We start from the raw sequence: 10049 nt of genomic DNA on the forward strand, positions 1-10049 counted from the left end.
TATGACCTTAAAGGTCTTTTCCAACCTAAATTATTCTCTGATTCTCTGGGAAAAATAAAAAAAGAACCTGCTGCAAAGAGTTATTTTATTTAGTAATAAAGTATGTAGTGATGCTACTTTTGTTGTTAAATTCAGTAGCCATTTTGAACCTAGATTTCAACTCAAGCACTTGAATTAGGAAAGTTCTTTATTTTACATCTTTCACAAATTTTTGAATTTGCAATTTCTTTAGAAAAATAGTACATTGAAGCCTCACTGAAGAGTACACTTGAAATAATATTTTAAAATTTCCATATATCAACTTGAGAATGAAACTGAAGACCCAGAAATAAGATATGTAAATTTTATTAGTATTTTACAGGAAGTAGTAATCAAGGGCATTGCTAAGGAAATTTGCCAATGATAGATTTAGAAAAGTGGAAAGCACCAATGGGGACTCAAAGACTGGCAGCATGGGCAGAAAAATTAGGTATTCAACTTCAAAATATGCAAGCTCAAGAATCTGTTCAGAGATAAATGAATTGCCACAAAGATTGAAAGGGAGGCAAAAGCCTGGAAAGCATTAATTCTAGGAATACTATACAGCACATTAGATATCAGTTCCAAAGTGTGAAATATTGTTGCAATAAAATAGAAAAGATAATTGACATTTTGGACTGCATATGTATTACCTTACAAAGAAAAGGTCTAATGGAAGTTCTGTTTCTAAGGCACTGGTGTGATTTCCCCTACAGCAGTGCATTCAGCTCTGGGCAAAAAATTTCCATAAATATACTGACAAATTGGTAGGTTGTCAGTGAGCTGTACAAATTAATAAATAAATATATATAGGTGTGCTAAAGTGAGTTATTCATGCCACATCCCTGCAAGCGTTCAAGGCCAGGTTAGATGGAGTTTTGAGCAATCTCTTCCAGTGGACGTTGTCCCTGTCCATGGCAGGGAGGGTTGGAACTAGACAGCTTTAAAGGCAACTCCCAACCCAAATAATTCTGTGAATCAAGGAGTTAAATAGAAGCCGGACTACCTAAAGTGGCATTATTTTTGACATAAAAAAGTACCATGTAATGACATTTGATTTGCATGAAAATGTAGTCTTTTCCTAAAAACCTTCTTTTTGCCATAGTCAGGTCCATATAAGTCAGGTCCATATATAAAAGCTTATTAAAGAAGCAGCTAAGGACAACAGCCATTATATTAAGAAAAAAGTCGAAATATGCACAACAGAGGAACCACTAATGTTAGCTTAATATATTAATTCAATGAAAGTAAAATGTAGACTCAGTAAATTGTGTCAAAGAAAATCTGTTTGAGGGGAACTGTGCTTTTATAAGTAGTTTTTGGAGACAGCTGATCAAAAAGTCACATCCATGATATCTAGCAGGAGTTCTGGAAAGAATAGTTCCAGAGAATCATCATGTTTCTCTTTAGGATTCTGGAGTAGGTGAGAGAAATAACATAAAATATTTTATAATTTACCAATGTTGGCAAAGAAAATCCTCTTACTAGCTTTCATCATTTTTATTAAGGATTACCAACTTCCAATATCAAATATGTAGAAGTAGATAGAAAAATACTAACATGAGCATAGATATAGAAAACTACTATAGAAATATACAGATTTAAGACAAATGGAACAGGCCCTAGCTTTTTCCATCCCACTATAGCTAGTTTTTTTGGTTTTCAGCATGTGTTGATCTGCTGGAAGGTAGGAGTGCTCTGCAGAGAGACGTGGCATGGTTGGATGGATGAGCAGAGTCCAATAAGATGAAGTTTAAGAAGGCCAAGTGCCAAGTCCTGCATTTTGGCCACAATAACCCCTGCAGCACTATAGGCTGGGACAGAGTGGCTGGAGAGTGCACAGGCAGAAAGGGACCTGGGGGTGCTGGTGACAGCCAGCTGGGCATGAGCCAGCAGTGTGCCCTGGCGGCCAAGAAGGCCAATGGTGTCCTGGCCTGTATCAGGAGCAGTGTGGCCAGCAGGAGCAGGGAGGTCACCCTTCCCCTGTACCCAGCACTGGTGAGGCCACACCTGGAGTGCTGTGTCCAGCTCTGGCCCCTCAGTTTGGGAAGGACATTGAGACTCTTGGAGTGCATCCAGAGGAGGCAACGAGGCTGGTGAGGGGCTTGGAACACAAACCCTGTGAGGAATGACTGAGGGAGCTGGGGGTGTTTAGCCTGGAGAAAAGGAGACTCAGAGGTGACCTTATCACTCTCTACAACTCCCTGAAAGGTGGCTGTACTCAGGTGGGGGTTGGTCTCTTTCACTGGGCAGCCACTGACAGAACAAGGAGAAAAAGACTTAAGCTACACCAAGGGAAATATAGGTGGATATTAGGAAAAAACTTTTTTTTGGAAAGAGTGATAAAGTAAAATGGTCTGCCCAGCAAGGTGCTGGAGTCACCATCCCTGGATATGTTCAAAAAAAGACTGGATATGGCACTAGGCGCCATGGTTTAGTTGAGGTGTTAGGGCATGGGTTGTCCTTGATGATCTTGGAGGTCTCTTCCAATCTAGTGATTCTGTGATTCTGTGACTTTTTAAAAAATTATTTAGCAGTACAGTCAAATACACTATCTTTGGATAATTTATTGTAAGTGCTAATTGAGACCTCCTTAAGCTAGGATGTGACACCTGATCTCAATCACTTCTTACAGCAATCCTGATTTGATTTACTCATATTCTACATCCTTTCAGACATTTCATGCCATTCATCACATGTCAGTTTTCATCAATTCTTTCAGCAGATTTGAGATATAGTACATAGATCAGTTCCAGCATTTAATTCCAAATTTCCAACCCTTTCCTCCTTTAGGTTTCATAATGTGGTCATTTCTCATCAATCCTATTCCTAATCCCATATGTTACTGAAAGGGGCAGTTCTTGCTTATCTCTGAGGACTAGGGAAGAAACAGTAAATACATACATAAAATGGATAATTTTCTCTTCTTTCATGTACTGTATACTGTGGTAGTATAAGGAAAAGTAATTGCAAATCCTGTGTAGAACTTGCATATCCTTAAATATATTCTTAGCGAAGAAGAAATCTTCAGGGCTTTTAGATATTAAATAAATGTTAACACTGTTTTATCTAGCATGCCTGAACTGAGTTATTTTCTCACATCTGACTTGCTTAGGCTTGGCTATTTTAACAGGTAATCCAATTACACACCTGTGAAGAATATCTTGTAATTGAAACTATGGACCTAATTTAACCATGAGATATTAATAGCTTGCTTTCATATTTTTTAGATATATATTCTGTATTTAGGAATAGTGAGTTCTATTCATCTGTGTCAGATACAGTCACATTAGTAGTTTGTCATTTCCCTGATTTTTAATTTTTTTTTTATTCTCTCACAATGGATAGCTGCCTTCTACTGTCATTAGAAGATATTTTCATTGATTCTTACCTAAACATGTTTATTGCAAGATATTTAGCTTCCCTAAATTTGTTTTTGAGAGGATTAACTTCCATTAGGATTCATCAATATATGTCATTAACTGTCCAACAATCCAATCATCTCCATTTTCATGATGAACAATGCATCTTTGGTATTGACTCACCATAACTTTGTTTCCTATCGGAGGAAGGGCAACTGACATTTTTATATTACTCTTTCAAGTGTATTCTTGCTTTTTCTAAATGACTTAGAATTGACATCGGCTCTTGTTATTTGTGTCACATAATCATCTTTCAGAAGAATGTTGTGAACAACCATTGTTCAAACCATTTGAACACCTCCATGCTCCCTATAACACCCATTTCCTTGTGGCTAAAACTTTAAAATAATAGGACTCCTTTTTAAAAGTGTTTTTATAACTATCAGTTTTTATATTTATATATATGTAGATGGTAAATAAAAAATACTACTTTGTTTTCTCATTTTTTTAATTACAAAAATGGATGAAAGTGTTTTCACTAATCTCTGTAAGATGTTTTGATAATTTCAAAATTATTTTATGTTTATGCATTTAATATAATCTCAACTATATTTTACAAGTCTTAGTATAATATAGCCTATCTTTTTAAATGTCCCATAAATCTTTAGCTAGAAATGTTCATTGTGATTCATAATAACATTCTATGATCTCACTAAGATTATCATTACAGGTTTTCTTATTTAAGGTGCATTGTAGAGAAAACAATGTTATTTATTTACTATCTCTGCTGAGAATTTTTTATTGATTAAACAACATTTTCATGTAAGTACAGCATCAAAAGTTTATAATCAAATACTTTGATTCTTAGATTGTAAGGGCAAAATGTAACACTGTATTGATTGACCTCCCTTGTGAAACAGATCATAGATTTCATCCTGTGTGTCATATACCTGCCATTTTTATAACTGTAAAATACTTGTACAACACCTAGTTTTGGCACAAGCATCTCAAACAAGTCATCTAATGACATTGCTTGTTGATTTGCCCCAGTTGATAATTATGATATTTCAAAAATATACATTTTATTTACTCTTTGATTTTGTAAAATCTCAAATCCTTACTGTTTGGACATGTGCAGGTGCATTGAAATAGTTAAGTTAATTCTAATTGATTTTTCTTTTTTTTATTTAAATGGTTAAATAAAACTGTTTCCATACTGCCAATAAAAGACTTTTTAGTTGATTTTTTACTTTAATTTTATTAATCCAGTTTCCTTTGTTATCAACAATATAGCAGCATGTACCTTCCTGGTAGGCAGTTGGATGCACAAACAGATATTTTTTTCCAGTTTATCTGGGCAGCTTTTATTCTGTCTACATTTTTCCACTGTAACAGTAATAGTTAATTCTTCTGCAAGGATTTTCCAGTAAACAACCAGAAAATTACATAAAATCTTCAGCATGAGGTTTATCTGCAACTTACAAAACAATAACTTTCTAATCATGGCCTGTTTCTTTATCAACAGCAAATTAATTTCACTGGCTACTAAAGAACTGCTACAAGACCAGAACATGAAATTTATAAAAAAAAATGACAAAATTATGTCACACACCACATTTCTTAAATTTTAAACATTGAAACTGAAATATTTTAATAAATATTCTCTTACGGAACACTGAGAGTTTTTTTGTAATGATTCTTTTGGGTTTGTTTTATTTCTTTATTATGTGATTGCTAACAATTGCATTTATACTAGGACTAGAAAATGAGTACTTGGTTTCAGTTTACAATTCTACATTTATACTGTGCTAGAGTGCCCTAAATCTGACACTTTTATACCTTAATTCAGATTTTCCTGTCAAATTGGTGTGTGATGGGGAAATCTTCTAGCTAAGAGTCATGTAAACCACAGTGACTGGTCAAATTAGATGTGGTGTTCTTTATTATTAAAAGAATGAGTAGAAGTGTGTGATGTGCTTTTTCACGTGAATAGTACTAAATTTATTTTGGGATAGAATGATATAATAATTTATTCTGTCAGGAGAATAGAATTTTGAGCTTTTTTCTTCCTACAATCAATTGCAAGTAGAAAAGCAAGGTATTTTTTTCTATTCTACAATATTAAAATATTATAGAAAAACTAGAAAATAGTAATATCTAAGAATAGATCTGTAACCATTCTGCTTTTCAGTAATATAAAAATATTTATTCTGTGATCATCTCAATTATTTATTATTTGATTTTTTTTTTACAAGTAAAGGGTTGTTGTGGTTTAATCCTGGTAGGCAGCTAAGCACCACATAATCACTTGCTCAATGTCACCTCCCTCTCAGCTGGATGCAGACAAGAATTGGAAGTGCAAAAATAGACTGAGATAAAATTATTTCTTTTAGGATAATCACAAAACCAAAACACAAGCCCACAACAACCATCACCAAAACTAAACCCGAGAAGAACCCTGGAGTCCAAATATTCCCTAAGCACCAGGCAGCCATGGAAGATTTTCCTCCCCAGCATTACTTGCTGCACTGCACTGTTCAGCAATAGCTAAAATGTGGATAACTAATCAACTCTGTTCAGTCACAAGTCTAAAACATAGCACAAACACAGTCTGCTAAAATGAAAATTAATTCTACCCCAGCAAAAGCAGAACAGGTTTTTTTTTTACTGTAATATTTTCCTGTTAATTCTAGGAACTTTGCAGTTTTCCACTATGGTATATGACCTATTGCAATATCATTTTTTCTTCAGTCGACTCATAATTGAAGTTTGCAGAGGAAAAAATAGATAATTCTGATATTTTAGAAACCTTAAATTATGACTATTTAGACTAACTATGACTATTTAGGAATTTTAAATTATAGAAAACTCACAATTTGAAATCTTTCCAGTCTTCTCATCTTTGTGTTGGTACTCTCAGACAAATAAACAAATTTAATGTAGACATAAAGTTTCTAGAAGACATCTCCAGTATAGGTGCATGAAACACTACCAGGGAGTTCTAGTTATCCTAAAGTAACAGAACTCCAAACCAGAAGGTTTGAAAGTTCAAATTTCAAACCACATTCATGCCAGGAGCATAAGTCTCCAATATTTTTTTCACTCACTATATTTACACATTGTGAATAATTTGTCTTTTATGAACAGAAAAGTTATTTACCCTGCTTTCCACATGAAGTCCTGAGTCAGGGACTGAGTACTAACTAAGGTTAAGAAAGATCTGTTGTGCCATCTCATTATTAACTGGTCAAAGAAATGCTGATAGGTAATTTACTTCAGAGTATTTATTCATCTATTCTAGAGCAGAGATCTTTGTTATCCCTGTTGGACAGAATTGATAAGGCTCAAAACTTGTATAGGAAAGCATAGATTTCTCTGGATATATGAGCTTGTTTCTCTTATTTACAGTACCCTGGTTTAGTTGATATGAATTAAGAAATACAGCCTACAATATTCCTTCACTTTTAGGTGATTTGAAGGATTGATTCAGTCTTGACAGTATTGAGAAGAAGCCTGACATATTATTCTTTACATTGAAGTGCTATTTCATTGATAATCTTCGTTTGTTGATAAAGTCAGGTCCCAGGATATCCCAAGGACAAAAATTCCAATGATTAGAGATAACAACAACTTTGCCCAGTTGTTTTTGACTATAGCGTCAAATTTCAGACCATTTATAGTAGTTGTTGAATAACTTCATTGTTACTTAAATAAAAATGCTACCCAGTGTTTATGACAATCACTTTTCTGTTGAAATTGACAATTGCATCACTTATCACAGCAAGAAATCCATTTTGCTAAATGTAATAGAAAGGGGCACACTGTATGGCAACTTTGTATTGCAGTTCATTTGAAACAAGAATATTCAAAATGTCTGTAAAGGAGTCTTGTAATAATTACACTTTCTGTTTTACTCTAATTCATATTCTAGAGGTTTAAAAATATATCTAAGAGTTGAATGACATTTCTGACAATTTCCAGCTGTTTTCTCACACTATTCTTAATGAATAAAAATAACAGATTCAATATTTCAACATGATTCTTAAAAAAAATATTTAAATACACATTCATGTATTACTTTGGTGTGTACATTTTTTAATCCTAAAGGTCATTTACATTTTTCTACAGTCAGAATATTTATTATCAAAAAAAATTCAAGAAATTATATCCCTGAGCCAGAATACTACAGTATTACTAATTTTGTTTTAAGGACGTTAGTCCAAAAGTTATTTCTTTCAATAAGGTTCTACTATTTTCTGAACATTCTAGTTTGGTGATAAATTTAATAAAATTTTGAATGCTTTAAATGATATCTAAAGTATAATAGATTGTATATTTCATGCATTTCTTTTGAACACTTGACCCCAGTTGTTTCCTTAACTGATTCATTAAAATTGAATGAATACTGGGAAAAAAACCCTCAGACTTCAACTAGTGATTTCTTTGAATGCATTCACTATCTAAAAATATTTGGTAAAATCTCTTTTGCCTTTTTGTTGTTTCTTTTTTTTTTTTTTATTCAAAACACTGGTCTTCATAGAAGTTAACATTATGAAACCAAATTAAGTATGAGGAGATATGTATTACATGGGTCTAGAGAGTCAGAAACAGGGACAACACAATTTCTCAGTAATCCATGTGAAAACAGTGAGTTTTGTTGTTTGGTTCTCTTTACATAGAAGGTTAGGATCTCCTGGATTAAATCACTGGGTTAAACCACCTGGGTTAAACCACCACTCCTGGGTTAAACCACCAGATTGGTCTGGTGCCAACACTGCCCAGTTCTTTGACCAGTGAGATGTCTGCAGCCTAGGATGAAAAGTGATTGGGTGAAGTCCCTATGTCCCCAATTTATCTCTGCTTTATCTGAGGACTTGTTTTACTTCTAGGCTGGTTGGGTTTGGAGGTCTGATATGACCAATTTTTTTTTTGCCAAATTTATTTTTGGTTGCAGGCTAGCTGCAGCCATGACAAATACATACAGGAGCAGGAGCTGGAAAATGGTCAGGGTCATGAATGTCGGATTTGGAAAAGACCTGTCAGATTGCTAATCTATGGATTGAAGGCTTAATCTCTTTGGATTAGGTACATGTCTGCCTTGTACACAGACAAGTCACTAAAGAGAGAACAAAACCCCATGAATCATTACTGTGCTTTATAACTTTATTTTCTACTATGTTATGGCTTAGAAGTTTACAATAATTCATTCAAATTGCAAAAGCACTTATACAAATTAAGCATGCTTTCCCACAGCATAAATAATATGAAATTCACCCCCCCCAGGGTAATATTCAGCCACCTAAATAACATGACCATCCTCCAGATTCCTGCCTAGACTCTCTCTGCCAACCTCTGCATGAAATTGGGGTGAAAACCTAAACTTTGAAGACAAATTCAATACAGAAGCACATTTTATTTTCAACACAGTTATTGAATGAGCATCATCTTTCAGAAAAAAGGAAGAAATTAATGACATAAAATCAGATCCTGAAGGACTGTATAACAACAGATGCACACAGATCAAGGGTAAGTAAGACATCATACACAACTGTAGCTCAAGATTTCCCTAGCTTCTTAGTGTTGCAACCCAAACAAGACAAAACAAAACAAAGCAAAATAAAATAAAATGAAATAAGCCAACATTAAATGAAATCTAACTAAAAGCTCTTTATATGTTTCTCCATTTTCATAGTCTGATCCACACAGCCCTGTGACCATTGGTGTAACTGCTTTAACACCGCCTCCTATTGCTTAATTGCTTTTGTAACATTTCATCATACTCCCAACAAAAGATTCATAAAACAGGACAGAGACATCACTGAGGTGAAACATTCCAGTCTTTTTAAGCATAATCAGCTAATTCTAGAGTTTCAGGCTCAAATTTATCGCATAACCTCAGTCACGTGGTTGCTGTAACCAAGTCAGGAGCTAGGGCTTCATCTGTTCTCAGGGAAGTAAATTATCTAAACAAGGTAGAAACTCTCTCTAGAAGTGTCCACACACTTCCAGCATGGATACACAGAGAGATAATCTAAGGTGGTCAGTTTTCTAACATAGACTAAGTGGGTTGATTTCAGAGACTGCTTTCTCTTCAAGTCCTTTCAGAATTCGGGAAACAGAAGTTCTACAACATCTGTTTCCTAATAATGCCTCTGCTCTGGAAGATGAGCATTACAGAGACCCAACAGAATGTAGAGCAGGTACTTTGTTTGAAGGATAAATGAGCAAATAAGCCTGTTTAATGCCTGTAGGTAGTTAGAGATAAAAAAACCAAAACAAAACAGTTTAGTTGTGGAGTTGTTCTTCTGTCTTATTCTTCTGGCCTACAACTTTGGCACACATGATACCTGACATCCTGGAGGATCTAACTCTTGGGCAACTGATATTCCTTACCAAGCATACCTCCATCTGCAACCAAGCAGTCACCCCCATCCTTTAATTTAACCTGGGCATGTCCTATCTGACTCATAAGGGACAGCTAAAAATGATTGTATTGTTTCATTACCTTCCAGTTAGGTTATGCTACCACTGTGAAAATTTGCTTTATAGCTTATTTTCGAAGAATGCTTTACTAGACTGTTTTCCAATAATGTGAATTTTGTATTGTTTTACTTTGTTGTTTTGTATGAAATATTCAGATGCATACTGCCCTAACAATGAACTCTTTGG

At 34.4% G+C, this 10049-nt stretch overlaps 1 pseudogene; it reads left to right on the forward strand.

The window, feature by feature from the left end:
* Positions 1–1764: 1764 nt before the first annotated feature.
* Positions 1765–2456, forward strand: LOC139587288 (uncharacterized; annotated as a pseudogene).
* Positions 2457–10049: the final 7593 nt, after the last annotated feature.

The sequence above is a fragment of the Agelaius tricolor genome, unplaced genomic scaffold, assembly GCF_023055355.1.
Source record: "Agelaius tricolor isolate 1412-34295 unplaced genomic scaffold, bAgeTri1.0.p SCAF_1, whole genome shotgun sequence".
NCBI lineage: Eukaryota > Metazoa > Chordata > Aves > Passeriformes > Icteridae > Agelaius > Agelaius tricolor.